Genomic DNA, 16,983 nt, shown 5'->3' on the forward strand with positions numbered 1-16,983 from the left:
AAAAAAATGCATTGCTAATTTGTGTGGTATGGGCCTGGCTCTCCTTTGCTCTGGTATTTTACAGTCACCTGTATGTATATGAAATAGCTTTGAAGTGTAGCCCAAGCAGAGCTGCAGGTTTTTACAACCTTGTGGGTAGCAAGGAAACAAATTATATTCTAGATAGAATGGAACCAAGCCCACCTTTTCCTTGAGATTTATTTTGCTTTGCTTGTTAAATATTTTGACTTAGAGTTAAAAATATTGTACCTAAACTTGGATTTCTAAAGCCATAGTCAAGAAAATAAACTAACAGCTTGATTTTTAAGCAAGCAAAGCACACAAAAATAATTTTTATAGTTATTCAGTAGAAATGTGTGTGCCTCAGCTATTATTAGCTTGGAAATGTAATTTTAACACCGCTGTTGTGAGGGTTTCTTAATAAAAAGAAAGCTTGGCTTATGCTCATTTCAAAGCTTTTCAACTCACCTTTAAGTTCATGTCTTTAAATTGACATGTAGTTGCAGTACAGAACAATCCTGCATAGGTGAAAGAATGATGTGATTTGCACAGGACCATGGTCATAACATGAAAACTCTGACCTAGAGAGCTTTCCAGTGAACCCATGTCCTGCGACTTACAGGCATAAAAGACACCAGCAAAGCAGAGATCATCTTCAGGAAGTATCTCCATCATAAGTTCAGCTTTAGTTTTCTATTTTGTAAAGTTCTTTTTTTTTTTTCTTTTTTTCGGAGGACTCACTAGTTAAAAGACTGTTGTCTAAATTCTGATACAGCACACAAAATGATACAGAGCTTTGAGAAGGCTGTGATTTTGGAGCTTTCAAGTGAAAAGCAAGAAGGAATCTTCTCTTGGCATTTGGGAGGAGCAGGTCTGCTCTAACGAGGTAAGAAATTGTATACATGCAACTGTTGAGGGAAGCTTTCTCTTGTTACATTTACAGGGATGCAAAGGTCTCTCTCAATGTCTGTCACATCCTTCCTCATTTTGGACATGTATAGGCTGTTTGTTCCAGTTTACTTGCTGGAAGTAGAAGACTGAATGCAAAGAGAGACTAAAGGCAGAGCTGTGACTACATTTTCCCTTCCTTGACTCACTGTACCCCTGTAAAGGGAATACCTATAAAGGGAACACAAAGGTATTAAGCTGAAAGAGAAGTGTGTCTGCAAGGAGGTTATCTCAGGCTGTTATATCAGAGTTACAGTGGGCCAGGAAAGCACACTCTGTGGCTGGCATTGAGACCTGCCTGGAAGCCACATGTATATTAAAATTTTCCAGCTGTTACAATGAGCAAATAAAAAAAAAAGAATATTTGAATTTATTAGTAGGAGGTCTTTCTGGGGAGTCAGGATTTAATTAAACAACTTTCCAAAGTGTCTTGTCATTGTTTTGGTAAGCAGCTAGCCAAGAAGGACAACAAATTTCTTGTGAGCAGCAAAAGTAAAACAGGTTGAACATTGTCCAAAGAAGATGGCCAATCTGATGGCTCCAAGTGAAGCTCTGACAGCAAAAGCAACTCTCCCTAAGCCAGCTCGCCCACTGTCCTCTCTCAAAAATGGCCAGTAGCAAAGAGCAAAGGGAATGGGCATACAGAGATACCACCCCAACGTACATTTCTTAGGTTGAAGCAGTTGGTGGTGTGGGGAGCTCCCTGTGACTTTAGTTGCATCACAAAGCTTTTGGTAGTGTTTTTCTTGCAGTATTCTGTCTAGTTTGATCTTTTTTTGCTCATACCTTAGGAATCAGCAAAACATCACAGGACACTAAGTGCCACAGCTCAACCATGCAGAGTTTTTTTAAATTTATGCCTGTTAATATCCACCTGAGAGCTGTGGGTCTGATGTCATGAAAAAAATGAAACAGCCTCCTGTCCACCGTCTCCCTCTCTTCAAGGTTGCTTAGACCTACATGTATTCCTCATAAGTCATATCACTTCTGGGATGATGAGTCCTAGTCTATTGAACATCTCCTCTCTGGAAGGCAGGTAATTCTCACCATCTTTGTCACCTTCCTGTATACCTTTCCCAGTTCCCTTGTACCCTTGCAGCACTAGCAGGGGCCCAATTGCTCTCAGGGTTTAAGGAGATCTATCACGGTCCTGCTCCAGATAGAGGCTGCTGAGAGGTATCCTATGTATAGGTGCCTGTACTCGCAACACCCAGGGGTGAATGGAAAGGCTCTTACTCTCTAAACAAGACAAAGATCAGGTCCATGTTATAAGCTAATTTTCATATGGAATAAAAAGCAAACGAATGTTTGAAAGATCCTATATCATTCATTTCTTTCTATGGATGCCCAAATTTAGGTAAGGTTCCTCTGTGAAGACTGTTACAGAAGTGCTGCCAAACTCTTTAAATCTAAAGAGGAAGAGCAAAGTGTGTGAGAATGCAAATGCTATTTTATACAATTTCCATGTCAGAAGCTGAGGTACAGGAGGTTGCTGAGTTTGTCCGAGGCCACATCAGTAACCTGTGGTGAAACTAGGAATTCGGCCCTTGTCACTATTTTCCAAAAGAAGTAACAAGAAAATTGCTCCTCATCTTTTCAGTTATGTGTCATTTCCACACCCCACTTTGATTTTTAAGAAGCATTAAAGACAATAATGTGGAATAGTAATTATCAAATTTGTCATTCGAAAGAATGGCAATACTTGAGTTATCTGGGGCTTTTTAAACCAGATATTTTGCATTCCTCTGTGCTTCAATGTAAGACATATACAGTCTCAGCCTTTGCTAAAGAAAGGAAGAGATCTAGTTGCAAGCTTTCTTCAGATGAAACAGACAGAATGTTTTTTTTTTCATCTTCTTTCTTTTTTACTTCCTTGCTTCTTTCCAATTGTATACTTCTGGGTCTTTTTCCCTTTACTGAATCACATCGCAAAACTGTTAATAACAGTAGGATATTCCTCACAGGGAACTGCTTCTGATGTCAAAACCTTTCAGTAAAGATCCCTACATTTACTCCCAGTGGATAAGATTGTGAAAATGACTTGCAGACATCAAACAGATATTTTAATGAGAATTTAACAGTGAGTCCTTCATGTATTCTTTCCTTCTAGTGGCAGCTAAGTGCACTGGCTATTAGAAATGTCAAAAGCAGAAGGGTAACTTGTATTACCTTCCTTCTTCCACACTTTTCCTTAAATTTAAGAGCATTCTATGTTTGGCTAAGGGATGAAAATTTACCACCAAGATGGCCCGTTTATATCTTCACTGCTAGGGCTCAAGGTCAGACCTGAAAAGGCATGACATTGACAGGTTAAATATAGCACTTTGTTTGTTGATGGCCTCTCCTTTCATGTCACTCATGTTCTGGAAGCTTTCATCAGCTGAGAATACATTACTAGAAAAGTGAAATTAGTGTGGGTGAAAGATGCCAGTAATGGATCAGGAGATCAGTTTGCAGCTCAGCGTAAGCATGGAAAAGCAACAGCAGAGAAGACATCTCCCTGGCTAGTCCCCTTCCCTTAAAAGCCAGTCTTCCCCCAACACCCGTATTGAGCAATAGTTCAAAAGATCAGTGAGGAGCAAATTGTCCGTATGCTTGTTCCATACCAAGCCCCTCCCCAAGGTTCCCACCACCAGCCCTCACCTGTCTTCATTTTCTACACATATATTAATTTACTGTCATGCAATATTATGCATAAAATGGAGTAAACTGAATTTCCCACCCAGAACCCTGCTGGACACATAGGAAAGTGAGTCTCAGAGGCAACCATTTTTAATACATCATCTAGCCTTGATATCAATTGAACTGTGAAACATTACACTTAATCTACCACAATAATGATAATGCAAGTCCTCGAGGACCCTAGGTAATGGTGGAGGAGAAAAGTGTACCCTCTCTGTCCACACATGGACATTGCTCCACCCATGTGCCCTGCTCTCAGAGTCCACTAACTCTATTTTACATGAGAAATTGGTGTTGGGGCAGAGGAGAGCAGGAGGACCAGCAGGTTCTTATAATTTTTACGAACAACTCTGATGCAGGGTGTGAACTGAGCAAGGTCATGTCATTGTAAACCATACTTTGGCAATTTTACCCTAATTTAACATTGGCTAAGCTGAAAACACACAGAACTGAGTAAAGCCCCAGACCTAGATCCAGTCGTTAAACATTACCTTCTGCTTATTTCTCTCTTCTTTCACTTTTTCAAATAAGACCAGATTATGAGATCTACTTTCTTCCATGTAAAACTGGCCTTGTTAGCCATTTTTCCCTTTTACTCCTCACCGAGATCTGGAGCAGTTAGGAGTTTCAATACCTTTTCATTTGAGGGATGCTGAACATTTTAGCTTATTCTCTGTTCTAAACAGAAACTTTCCTGATAATCAGCTCCTAATGGTTCAATTTTTCAACACCCTGGTGCAAAAAAAGCCCCTGTGGATGGAGTCTGTCTGCTCCTGTTTTCATGTCGCAGCACTACGGCTGAACCTCAATACCTGACAAACTGCGGCCAGTGAATCCTCACAACGCTGTTATGAGACCAGGAGGAGTTACTCTCCCAACCTCAGGATGCTGAGTCAAAGCCTACCCAAAGGTAACAAGAGTTTGTCTCTGACCTCAGCAGGCTTTGTGTCAGGCCATAAGAATGTGTCAAAGATCAGGCAGGAGGTTGGTGGCACGGCCAGGAGCTTATCCATGATCTCCTCAGTCTTGGTTCAGTGTGCTAAGCATAAAAATATCCTTCTTTAATTAAATTCTGGTGCTTGCACAAAGCATTAGCACATTTAGTCCAGGAAATGTCTGGGATATTCAATGGGTTATATGGAGAGAGATCAAAGTGGTATGTAAGTCTAATAAAATGGTAATCATGGGTGACTTGACCCACCTGTACCTTGGTAAGTTAACTGGTACAAACAGATTAAAACCACCCAATTTCTAAGTGTTTTCCAGAATAACTGGAGAACATAACTGTATGGGTTCTTAATTTAGTCTTAAGTAGCTGGAGAAATGATACAATCAAGCCACCGAATAATAATGAACTTCTTACTACATTAAGAGTGTGAGGTTAAAACTGATAATAACTAGTGAACTGCTTAAAAAGTACTGGAGGTAGAAAGAAAATGCAGAAAAAAATAAAATAAAAGAATGAAAGAAAAAGAAGGAAAGATCCATAGATTCAAAACATCAAGTGTATTAACAGTTTCTGATTCAGTGAAGTCATGCAGAAAGCAAACTGAAAGGCAAGATAGGAAAAAAAAAATATATTGTGAAATGTTAAGGTCCAAGAGGTTGTTTGAGCCAAGCAACCAGCTTTCAGGAAATGACACGTCAGCTCTGGTGAAGCCCCTGGCTAAGGGAGGGAAATTACAATAAAACACAAACAAAATGTCAGCCTTAAATGAAGAGGGCGAAGGATGCATTAACTGACAAGAGCTTGGGGCGGGGTGGGGGGAATTGCAGGACATTTCTGAAAGTTCTTAAATTCACCCAGTTTAGGAGGGAACGGATGGGATCTGCTGCACATCCAGGGGGTAATGGAAATAATTAATGAGCAAAAGGACTTTGCAGAGGTTCTGAATTATATGTTCGGGTAAATCTTCCCCACAAATGATGCTGTGCCAATGTGCTATGCTAGACATATTTTTTCAAGACAAGAAAGGACATGAGCTGTCGGAATGCGAAACATTGAAAGGGGAAACACTGGAACAAACTGATAAACTAAATAGCAGCATGTCACAAGGACCTCATGGTTATATATGCAAGGGTTTGGAAAGCATTTGAAAATTAAGTGGCTGCGCTGATAGCAAAAATACGCAAGCTGTCGCTGAAGTCAGATATGCTAAAGAAGGACTGGAGGGTAGCAGCTAGCATACCTATCTTCAGGACAGGCACCAGATTGATCTTAGGTAGTATATACTGAAAAGCCTTATTTCACTTCCAGGTAAATTGATTGAAACTAACAAAAGCTAGAATTACATACAGGAGAGGGAAAAAAAAATCATAGTTTCTTTCAAAGAAATGTCTCTTCTATATATTCTTTGAAGCGTCAAGCTAATAGACCAAGAAAAACAATGTGATAAGTGTATATATATAGGTGTTTATATTTCTTCTTAAATTCTTTGAAAAATTTCCTTTGAAGAATTTAAGTCATTGTAGAATAAGTAGCTTATTATTACAAGTTGGAAACTGCTTAGGAGAGAGAAAGCCGGGACAGCACATGAATGATCATTTTTCACTGTACAAGATTAACAGTTGGGTTGTCCAAGATTCTATACCATATATAACTTCTTTACTGAAATTATTGCTGTTAGAAAAAGGGAATAAGGATTGAAGTATTTCAGAGCATGCTAATTAAGTTGGGTGAACCTAGCATTCAGATCGCAAATGGAAATACATGTTGGCCGATGCAGAACAATCACAGGCGGAGTAAAATACTCAGAAACCTTCTTGGATTCTAAGCCAGCTGTGACCATTAAAGGAAGGATATTGCCATCTCTGTGGACAACCCAGTTGCAAATCCTGCTCAATTACAGCAGAGGTCAAAAACCCCCCAAACCCAACAAACAAACCAAAATTTCCATTACTGCATAGAAGGAGTAAAAGGTGTTAAAATGAAAACAATTTTATTGTATAAGCCAATAGTCCTCAGCTGGAAAACAGTGTCCACGTTGGTGAAGCCATCACCAAACCAGGAGATAGACGAATTAGTCGTTTTTAAGACATGTAAAGTGACTGGGAGCTCTGGGACTGTCTAGCTGAGAGAAGAAAAGAAGAAGAGGGTTCATGGCTGAGTAAATGAATGGCACCTTTACAGTGAACTGGTGCTCCTGTTGGCCTTTTCACATCATATAACAGAGAAGTAGCAATAACATTGAAAGACAAATAATTTAAATGGATCAAAGGTTGCTTGAAGTGTAGTTTTCCCAAGAAAATTTGTAATTAACCTACTGAACTCATTGCTACATGCTATCACTAAGGTAGTGAACTTACTGGGAAGCAAAACCAGATTAGCTGCTTATCTGGCCAGTGAGTATATCTGCAGTTTGTCTAGAATTGCTAGAGGTTTCCATCTGGTGAGGAAGGCAGGTATCTGTTTTCATTTGGAAATGGTCTACGGGCAGCAAGCAAACACAAGCTGGTGGGTATTAAAACATTTTACTTGAGGGCAGTGCATATATCTAGGGCATCTGCCTCTGAAGTGTATGGTAAGGAACATTAACAGAGACACTGTACTGGACAAGACAAAACACCTGCCTGATCCAATGTTGCAGTAATATGTTCTAATGTTCTTTAACTGGATGACTGATGCCTTTTTGAATAGGAAGATAATGAGTAATGATAACAAGTAGCACAATGTCCATTAATTATTCATGCTAATGTTCATGAAACTTTTGAGATGTATGAATATTTTCATTAATAAATCATTGGTCACTGGCTTGCACTAAATGACCTCAGAAATCATAGTAGAATGAGCTCATTGCCATTATTCATGAACAAATTTGTGAATAATTTTCAATGTATGACCACTCTGCTTTCTAATTGACTAAATATGAGATAGATGAGTATAAAATGGACATCAGTAATTCGTTGCAAAGCCAAGAGAAAATTTCTCAGGAATCTATGAAAATGCTATGGGCTGTACCAGAAACTTATTGTTTCCCATGGACTGATTTTGCTAATTTTCGTTTCTCACATGCTGGAATGGATTATAAAAATTAAGGGTCTGATCCTCAGAGTTTGCAGATCATCCTATCTCCACCGAAATCAAGAGAGCTTTACACAGTCAGACTACCTGAAAATCCCAACCCAGAGAAATTACTAAGCAAGAGAATTCTTTTAAATTACCAGGTTTATTTTATTTCCTTGGTTTCCAACACTAATTTTCACAATGATTCAGAAGAAAGACCTATGAAGATATTTTTTGTCTCATTCCACCTCTTTCTAAAAAAAAAAAAAGAACAAAACCCTAAAAAAACCCACACCTGCCCACAGTTTACTCAGAGCTTTTCTTAGAGCTTGAAGAAAACCCTGGGAGATGTTGGTTTACAGAAATTTTCGCCTATTTGTGTTGTGGCCGCTCATAGAGATCTTTATTGTCATCACTGTCAGAGATACTCCATACTTTTCCCAATGCCCATTATCACATTGCATTTCCCTTTCGGCAGAGGCTGACGAAACAGAGCTGTTCCATGAACAGTTGTCAAAACACTGGCATGTTCTAATTACAACACTTACTATGTTTCTGTGAAAGTCGAATTCTGAGCTCAATTGCACTAGAATAAACCAGAAGTAATTAGAGTCAGTGAAGTCACCCCTGATTTGAAAGAATGTAATTAAGATCAGAATCTAGCCCATGAAGTCAAAAGAGGTACTGGAAAGACAGGAATAAGAGGATCATCTCGGCAAAAAGAAAACACGCAGAAGGCTCTCAGCAAAGGAAGGCTCTCAGCAAAGCAGCTGGCCCTAAATGATGGTCTGTTTCATTTTATCCTTATCATATCCTTAAAAATGAATACATGAAGCATATGGACTACTTAAATCCCATTGCGTATCTTAGTCTCATTGGCAAGCATTCTTTAGGAAGTGCTTGACGGAAATGAGATGAAACTCACTTCACCCTGTCCCATCCTCTTGGTACTTAAAATTATGTTATATGAGAGGATGTGTTTTTGGAACACCTGCTGATATGTATCTCCCTCTACAGGGAATAGATGGCGTTAGATATAGGTAACGATACAGCTTTAAAGGTAGGACAGACGGTCCAAAATGACAGGCAGCTCCACAGCCTAAAGCATTTTTACAAAGAAACAAGCTCAGGGCCCATGGGAAAGGTGGGCCTTTTAATACAAATCCAGGGGTGGCCTCATCTTCTAATTCTGCCCTCTTATTTCAGGGTGATGTAGGAAGGCAGTGGGATAAGTCAGCAAGACATCCCTACTCAACTTGGTACGGAGAGCTAGGGAGTGCAATTTGCTAGGCACAGGCGGCTGGCGTTCAGCTGGTGGGATGAGGAAAAGCAAGTAGGTACTTCTGCATCTTTTGGGAAGATCCAACCCAAGAAAAGCTGTGGAGACCCTGGCAAAACTGAAAGCTATCTTTGCCAAAATATAGGAGTGTGCTAATTGTCTCATTTAGTTACAGCAGTTCTCAGTGCTTAGTCCTTTGTGCAGCCTGGTTCTTAAAGACGGGAATCCAGGCTCAGATTTAACAGGGCTTGAAATGCTACCATACAATTTAAGCTTTTTAAGATTTAAGGCTATAAGTATTTGTGAAAAAGTTATCCCTGTCATTCATATGAGCTGGATCTAAGCCCCTTCAGGTTTCCTTAGCCTGATTACTGTTGCCCACCCATCCAGCCACCCAAAGAACCCATAGAAGGTCAGGGCAGCATTTTCACAAGTGAGTAATCCTCTTCTGTGCCTTCAAATCTCTGAGAATTAGCTGCAAGTTGCTGCAAGCTGAGAAGCTCAAAGCCAGAGAGATCCAAAATTTGTGAATAAATTATGAGATACAGACTGGGCTTCCCAGTTCTAATTTCTTCCTACCTATAGTTTAACCCACCCCACAGGACCTGCAGTGTTAACCTCCGGGTGACTGAACCAGGATCATCTGAACCCCATCTGCCTCTTTTTTTCAATTTGGGATTTAGAAGAGGGAAGAGCTGACTGGAAACAGACACAGGGAGGAACATCCTTATCTCATGCCACTTGTTTCTCTCCCTCCCCTGTAATTCGCTATCAAGCCTCGCATCCCCTGTGCCTGGGGATGCTCTCCCTCGCCTGCCTCTGGCACTAGAGGGCGTGGAGATCTGGGCTTTGGGCTGGAAATTCAACTCTCCCTGGATCCCTACTTTCCATTAAATTGAACTCAACTTTCAAAGAGGTCTTGATTTCACAGAAAGGGAATCTGCTTCATTATTACTGGTTTGTCTGCATTCCCCATGCTGCATTGCTATGGAAACGGGACCAGAAAATGTGTCTTTTGCATGTAGGTCATGATATTAGCGGAGAAGGGAAAGTCTGGGTGAACGGGTGAGTGGGTTACAGGCGTGAAGTGGGGCAGAGTAAGTGCCTGGGACTGTATCAACAACAGTGGTGGATTTCATAGTAGATGTCCTCAAAAGGCTACTGAATTGAACATCCAATGGGCTGAAAGATCCAAGCACTTAGAGCAACTGAGAGCCGTGAAACACACACAGGGAACCAGCCCAGAGGTGAAACACAAAATGAAAGTGGGACACGGGACTGAACATGCAGGCAAAACACCATACTTCCGTTCACAGATGCGATTTTTCATTGATGGCCTCGTTTTCCCCCCTTCTGTGCCTTGGTCTCTCTCCTGCATGATGGCGCAGCACAGCACAACTGCTGCCCTTTCCACCTCCTCAGGAGACTCCCGATCACACATGGTGCAGATCTCCCAGGCTCTGCCCAGATGCAGAGTTACAACCTTTTGGGTACAGGATATTACCTAAAATCTTGGATTTGGGTAGGAGAAGAACATGACCTCTCCTTTAATTATTTTGTCCCCCCCTCCAAAGCAACTTGGAGACATCCTAGACTCCCCTCCCCATGTCCTGAGCCCCTTTCCTGGGCAGATTGCAATGCAGAAATCACAGAGTGCTGAGGGCAGTGGCAGAGAGGGCAGCTCGGTGGGGCACATGCTCGCCAAGTCAGCGAGTCCACTGTGCTTCTCCTAATGCAAAAGCAAACAGGGCTGCTTTTGCAGTCTAGGGGTCCTGCAAAGGTGAAGTTAGACCAAAGTTATAAGCAGAAAGAGCCTAGAGGAGAGAGGGAGAGTACTCTGTGTACCATAATGGGATTTATAGACAAGTTATCAAGAGTGGCTGGTGTGATAAACCATACGATCAAGGCTGGTGTGTATTTAGACAGGGGCTGTGATTGCAGGTGACTCAATACCATAAAAACAGACAGCGTGCATACTTCTGATCTCCTGTATTAACCTTCCTCATTGTTGGGATTTTTATTTTCTTCTGTCTTTTTTTTTTTTGTTTGTTTTCCTGGAAACTGCAAGAGCAGGCTGTCAAGAGAGATCGGCCCTTCTCCTTTTTTTCCCCCTCTCAATTTTCCCCTCTGCAAAGGAAGACCTTCCTTGGCAGAAGGGACAACCCAATGTGTGCAAACACATTGGTTGACATGTAAGTGGGGGAGAAATGCTATTCTGGCCAGATTTCTGACAATAAATACCCTCCTCTCCAGCCTCCTCTTGCAGTTGAAAAAAAAAATACCTCTCCTTTCCTTAAAGGAACTTGAGCACATGAAAATAGTAGGAAAAAACAACCTCACGGGGGAGAGAAGAAGAGTCCCTTGTCCTTTCCCCAGCTAAGGGGTAAGAACTCACCTCTAGGCCCATGGAAGGAGATACAATCCCTGGCAGCCTCCCCTCGGAGCTGGCAGCAGGCCGCGCTCTGGCAGGCGAAGCTGCCCTCCGGGAGCTCGTCGCCGGCTGGGGCAGAGCCCTCCGGCCCGGCTGCCTTGCAGGAAGGCGATCCGAGGGAAGAAGCCGGCCTTGCCGCTTCCAGCCTGCCTGCTCCCCGCGCGGGGCATCACCCTGGCACTGGGGCAGCCGCGGGGAAGCCGGCGAGGGCGGCGGGGGGTGCGGACCGGTGGGAGGGCGCCAAGCGAAGAGTGGCCCTAGCCGGGGAGAAGGCCAGGCTCCACTCTTGGCCCGAAAAGAAGCGTCCCGAAAGCACTTCGCACCTCTCAGAGCCTCCGAAGTGGCTGGTCTCTGGGGGGTCACCAGGACCTGGGTACCCCAGAGCTGTTTCTGAGGGGCAGTTTTTCTCCCACAGCCTGATCTGAGCTCCCTCTCAAGGCACCAGCTCGCTCTTTCTGGCCACAAGCACTCCGTGGTGGCACGGGCGAAAGGAAAAGGAGCCCGGAGACACGGCCGGGACCGGCTCAGCCCTGCCGGGGGCTCGATCGGGCTGGGGAAAGGGGGCGAGCCGGACCCGGCCCTGGAGCACCCTCCCCCGCCGCACCCTGGTCCTTGGCCGCACCGGCGACCGGACCCCAGGGGCACCGAGCCAGGGAAGCGGGGCTGGAAATGAGCCGGGGAAACCCCACACCTTCCCCGCCCCCGACGGCGCCCCGCGCCCACGCTCCCCCTCCCCGAGGCAGAACATGAGACCTGAGGCAGCGGAAACGGGCACTGACCCCAGGCAGGCGCACGCTCCTCCGGAGGGATGCTGGGGGGCGAGAGATCGCACTGACACAGCGCAAGCCTCCTCCCCTTATACCCCGCATCCCTGCGTGGTCTCCGGTAGGGCAGGGATACCCCCCGCGCCGTCTCTGCCCTCCCGCCCGCCAGCCAGTGCGCTCCGCGGGCAGGCTCCGCTCCCCGGGGACGGCTCCGCTCCCGGCTCCCGGTGGCATTTTGCAGGAGTCGTCAACAAACATGTCACAGCGGGATTTGGGAAGGGTAGTTCAGGAGATGTCCCTGTGTCAGAATGCAGCATTTATATAAAAAATCCGTGGACAGCGCTTGGAAAATGTGAGGATTTCTCTAAATGAGGCTACTGCGTCTCTCCTTCCCCGCTATACCATGCTAGACTCGATTCTGGGATTAATATCACAACTGTAACTCAACAGAGGAAGGCTCTGTGCTGGGGCAATCTTTTTGCCTTCTCTCCTCTCGCTGCATTTCCCCGGTGATCAGTATCGCTATGGACCCTGTCAGCAAAAGTTTCCCTATGTTTTGTTCTTCTCCTTCTACCAGGAAGGAAAATGTAAGCTCCTTTCTTGGACATTATTTTCTTGGCGGGAGCTTTCCTATGACAGCAGCGGATGAAATCCTAGGTGCGGCGAAGGAGGGGCGGAGGGTAGAGGACGAGAAAGAAAAGGGAAAAAAAAAAAAAAAAAGACAAAAAAAGAAGGAAAGCAGAAGGAAATTAAAAAAAAAAAACAAAAACACAGAGAGGAAACGTCAGTAAAAACCAAAGCTTTCCTACCTGTGATCCAATTACCAGAAGTTGCATCCCATCCCGCTGCAAGCGGCTCGTTGCGCGGCGGCTGCGGAGTGGCCCCGGCGCTGGCGGCAGAGGCATGCGGGCTGCGCGCAGTCAGAGCCCAGAGGCAGCCGCTTTATCTTTCTCTTCCATATCTTCCAAGAGGAGGGAGGGGGGTTGGCGTGGGGGAAAGACAGATGACTTGGTACCGGTTATAATGGGGGGAAAGAATAACAGTTCGGAAGCTTTAAACAAGAGGTGGCATTGTCCGGGCTGATGGAGTTTTTGTCTCTCCCTCGCTCGCGCTCTCCCTCCCACACGCACAGGCACACACATATACACGCACACCCTCCGGGGCTCTGGCCCTAGGGAGTCTCTGCTTCAGTTCAGCCAAGTTGAGCTTTAAAAAAAAAGAAATAAATTAGAGCAATAGTGCTATCAAATCTGGTTTAACGGTTTAGGCAAAACTGGAGAAATTAAAAATAGCAGAAGCTGGGACTCGTAAGTGAGCTGGTAATAATTCATATACTTCCCCCAGCGCTTCTGAGGAAATGCGGGCGAGCTGCCACTTCGGGGGGGTGGGGGGGGGGGGGGGGGGGGGGGGGGGGGGGGGGGGGGGGGGGGGGGGGTGGCGAGGGCGCCTAGGTGAGCATGGCGGGTGATTGTCCTTTCTGGGGAGCTGCGGCTGTGGGTCCGCTTGCCTGCGGGGGCGTGTGTGGTGTGCGGGTGTGTGTGAGCGCCAAGTGGGCTCGATTAGCTGCAATGGGCAGGCAATTTCTGCAGAGAACATTTACATTTTCTTTCAATATGACAGGATTAGTTGCTGTTGAAGCCTCTCCTCCAATAAGATCGGCACTGCTCTCTGATTTGATGGCTTTGCTGAATAGAAATTACTGGTTCTTGTTATCTCTCAACACACTCTCCCCTCTTCCTCATCAGACACTCCCCTCTTCCTCATCAGAAGTCTTTATCTACAATTTGCACATCAGAACCGATTTTTTTTTCAATTACCTCTTACCCATCTTTACCCGCAATGCTCTCCTCTTTATTCCTGGTTACTTTTTTCACAGTTCCGTGATAGCTGTAAGTCTAAAGCGACGTACAGGAGGAGAAAGAAAGAGATCTGGCTTTTAGATTATCGCAGTCAGTGTAGTCCCTGTGCACTGTGGAAAATGCTGTTGCAATAAATCCAGTTTATTTTTTTTAACCTGATTATTGTGCTGAAATATTTAAGGAAAGCTACTTCCCTGGCATGATGACAAACGAATTAGGGGGAAACAGATACATTGTGCAAACAAGAGTTAATTCTCCTTGGGTGTAAGCATTCCCCTTTAAATTAATAGTCACGAGGCTGAGAAGTATTTACTTTGCTTAAGGGAACTTGCCAGATCGATGGAAATAATCTAGATATAAACATCTTTAGATTTGTTTTGTCTTTGTTTGCCTCTCTGCTGGACCAGAATAGATTTGTGGTCTGGAGTGATGCTTTTTCCCTTGGGATAGGGGCTGTCGGGGTGGGGAAGCAGGAGAGGGAAGCCCATCTCATCTATTGTCCGAAGAATAAGAGGGGAGAAGTGATTAAGCGAAGAGGAGAGAGATCTGCCACCTTATGAAGGTGACCCCGGCTTCTGGCTGCTGCCTTGCCCTGCCTAATGTCACTTCTTGAAGGGCCTATGGAGCCACAGCCCAACCACTCCACTCCAAACTCCCTTTACTTCACAGAAAGTATTCTTGGCCTGAGTTTGCCCCAGGCAGAGGAGCTGCCTACACTACTCGCATGCATTTAGCTACTGCTCCTGGAAGGATCTCAGGGGTGGATTTACCCCCAAGAGGGTGATGTGCCTTCAGGGTAGCAAGACTCTGGATACTCTACTCGGCCCTGAGGTGGGTATTTCCCCTGCCTTGGCTGGCAGGACTAACTTGGAGGCAGGGACCTCTGAATTTTGGAGGTACTCGCGCTTCAGTGTTACACAAGTCTGTGTTTCTCTACCTGAACGCACTTTCACAGCGTTTAAAAGGTTGGATCACTTGTAGCTCTTCGGGAGCATCAAGGCAGCTGAGAGCTGATGTCTGCGCCTTGGTTTCTTAGCCCTCACAGAAAATTTAGCCTGGACTTCACCGCAGAGTTAGAAGAGAGCATGTGGGCAACTGAGATGAGATTTGGCTGCTCTGCTGCAGGCGCAGCCACGCCGGGGCAGGGGACAGCCGCCCCAATAGCCTGGCTGCCTCGTCCTTTGCGAGACAGAGCCCCAGCCTCAGCCCCGGCCACCTCCTGCACCTCCCACGGGCTGTCTCCCAGCCCTTGGCGCTTAACGTATTTTAACATTCATTAATCAAGATGATCAGCAGCCTCAAAAGGGACAACGCCAGCCTCCTCTTCCCTTATTATTATTATTGTTATTGTTTTCCCTCCCAGCGACGTCGAGAGTGTTTGCTTGTGCACGTTGATTTCCGAAGATTTAATTAGAGTTCAATCACCGCGAGCACGAGCCAGCCCTTCCCAAAGCGAGGAGCAGGGTGGGGGGGTGACGGCCCTGCCCCGGGGCGACCCTGGCAGCACATGGCACTCTTCGGGACTGTCCCTCCCTCCATGGCAGGAGAGGGGCAGAGGTCTGGGGGCAGGAACCGCTTCCAGCAGCTCGTTGCGTCGCATGGATGGAGCGAAGGCGGGAGGCAGCTCCGGACTGCGGCTGCGGCTCGGCGCGGCTCTGCCCGGCTGCAGGGGGCCCCCCAATGCCGCTCTGCTCGGCACCGGCTGGGCTCACGGCTGCGGAGCTCAGGCGGCTGAAGGGGCAGCCCCCGCCGCGCAAACCTCACCCGAGCCGGGGAACATCTCCTCTCCTCGCACGCATCCCCCCTGCGATCTCCCACGGCAATAAAAGGCCGGTCCTGAAAACCCTGCCGTGTGACACTCCCCCCCACCACCACCTCCACCTTGCCTTGTCTGCAGCCCGCCCGGGGAGAGCGGAGATTCTCCCCCAACCGAAACGCGTGTGAGCAGCTCTGCCTTCCTGAGCCCGCGGAGCCGTGCCCTTAATCAATCTCAGCAGATACATCTTGATGGCACCCGGTGACTCCGTGGTATGCGTGCCTTCTTAAGTTTGACAGAGCATCTGTTATTTACCGGCTTCTGCCTTTAGAGCACTACGTGCTAGACACACGTCCTGAGGGGAAAAAAGTGCTGCTCCTGAGCTTAAAACACTTAAAATGCATTCCCCTTCACCGCACCCTCCGCCGCCGCGCGCTCATGAGGGAGGGCGGGGGAGCCAAGTCATTTAACACTGTGCTAAACAAGCTGTAGAGATAAACCCATCGTAAAACCACAGAACAAAGCGCTCAAGCCCTTCGTTCGCAGAAAAAAAAAAGGAAAGCGCTTGAGGAAGCGAGCATTTGCTAATGATGATCTTCCCCTCCTGCGGAGGGACCGATTGGAGCTCCCGGGGAGGGCGGGGGGGGCAAAGACAGCAACTTTCAGAGAGGGAATTTCCAAAAGAAGTCGCATCCGTATCCAGAGATGCCGAGTGATCTCAAGTGAGACTTTGCTGCGGGTCGTGTCCCTGCCTTTAACTACACGTCTCCCAAATGGCTCCGTCCCGAAGACGTGGAGATGCCTCGTTGGGGTGCGCTCAGGCAGGACGAGCGCCCTGTCACAAGGGTTTTATAGCTCGGGTGGGCGAGGGGTGGAGAGGGAGGAGAAGTGTCCCCGGGGACCAATTCCAAGGTGATCTTTTCTGCTATACTCAGGGGGGTGCTCTCCCTCTCCGATTCAGCCCTCTCCCGCACCCGGGGCCACAAAGATATCTGCAGAGACTCAAGGTCCCCTCAAGGGCGAGGGAGGGAACAGAGGGGCCAGGGCCAAAGTGCCCCGTGCTCCCACGGCACCTACTCCCCCCTCTTCAACGTTCCTTCACGCCTGCTTCACCCCCTTGCAACAGGGTTGGGCTTAGAGGGGGTATGAGAAAAGGGCAGACCCCAGGCGAAACTGCCGGCTTCCCTTTCGCTGCCAGAGGCACTCATGTCCACCTGGAGCTAGGGCAGATGAGAGCTTCCCTCCTGCTAGCCTCTTTCTG

This window comes from Nyctibius grandis, chromosome 5, assembly GCF_013368605.1.
Source record: "Nyctibius grandis isolate bNycGra1 chromosome 5, bNycGra1.pri, whole genome shotgun sequence".
Classification (NCBI taxonomy): domain Eukaryota; kingdom Metazoa; phylum Chordata; class Aves; order Nyctibiiformes; family Nyctibiidae; genus Nyctibius; species Nyctibius grandis.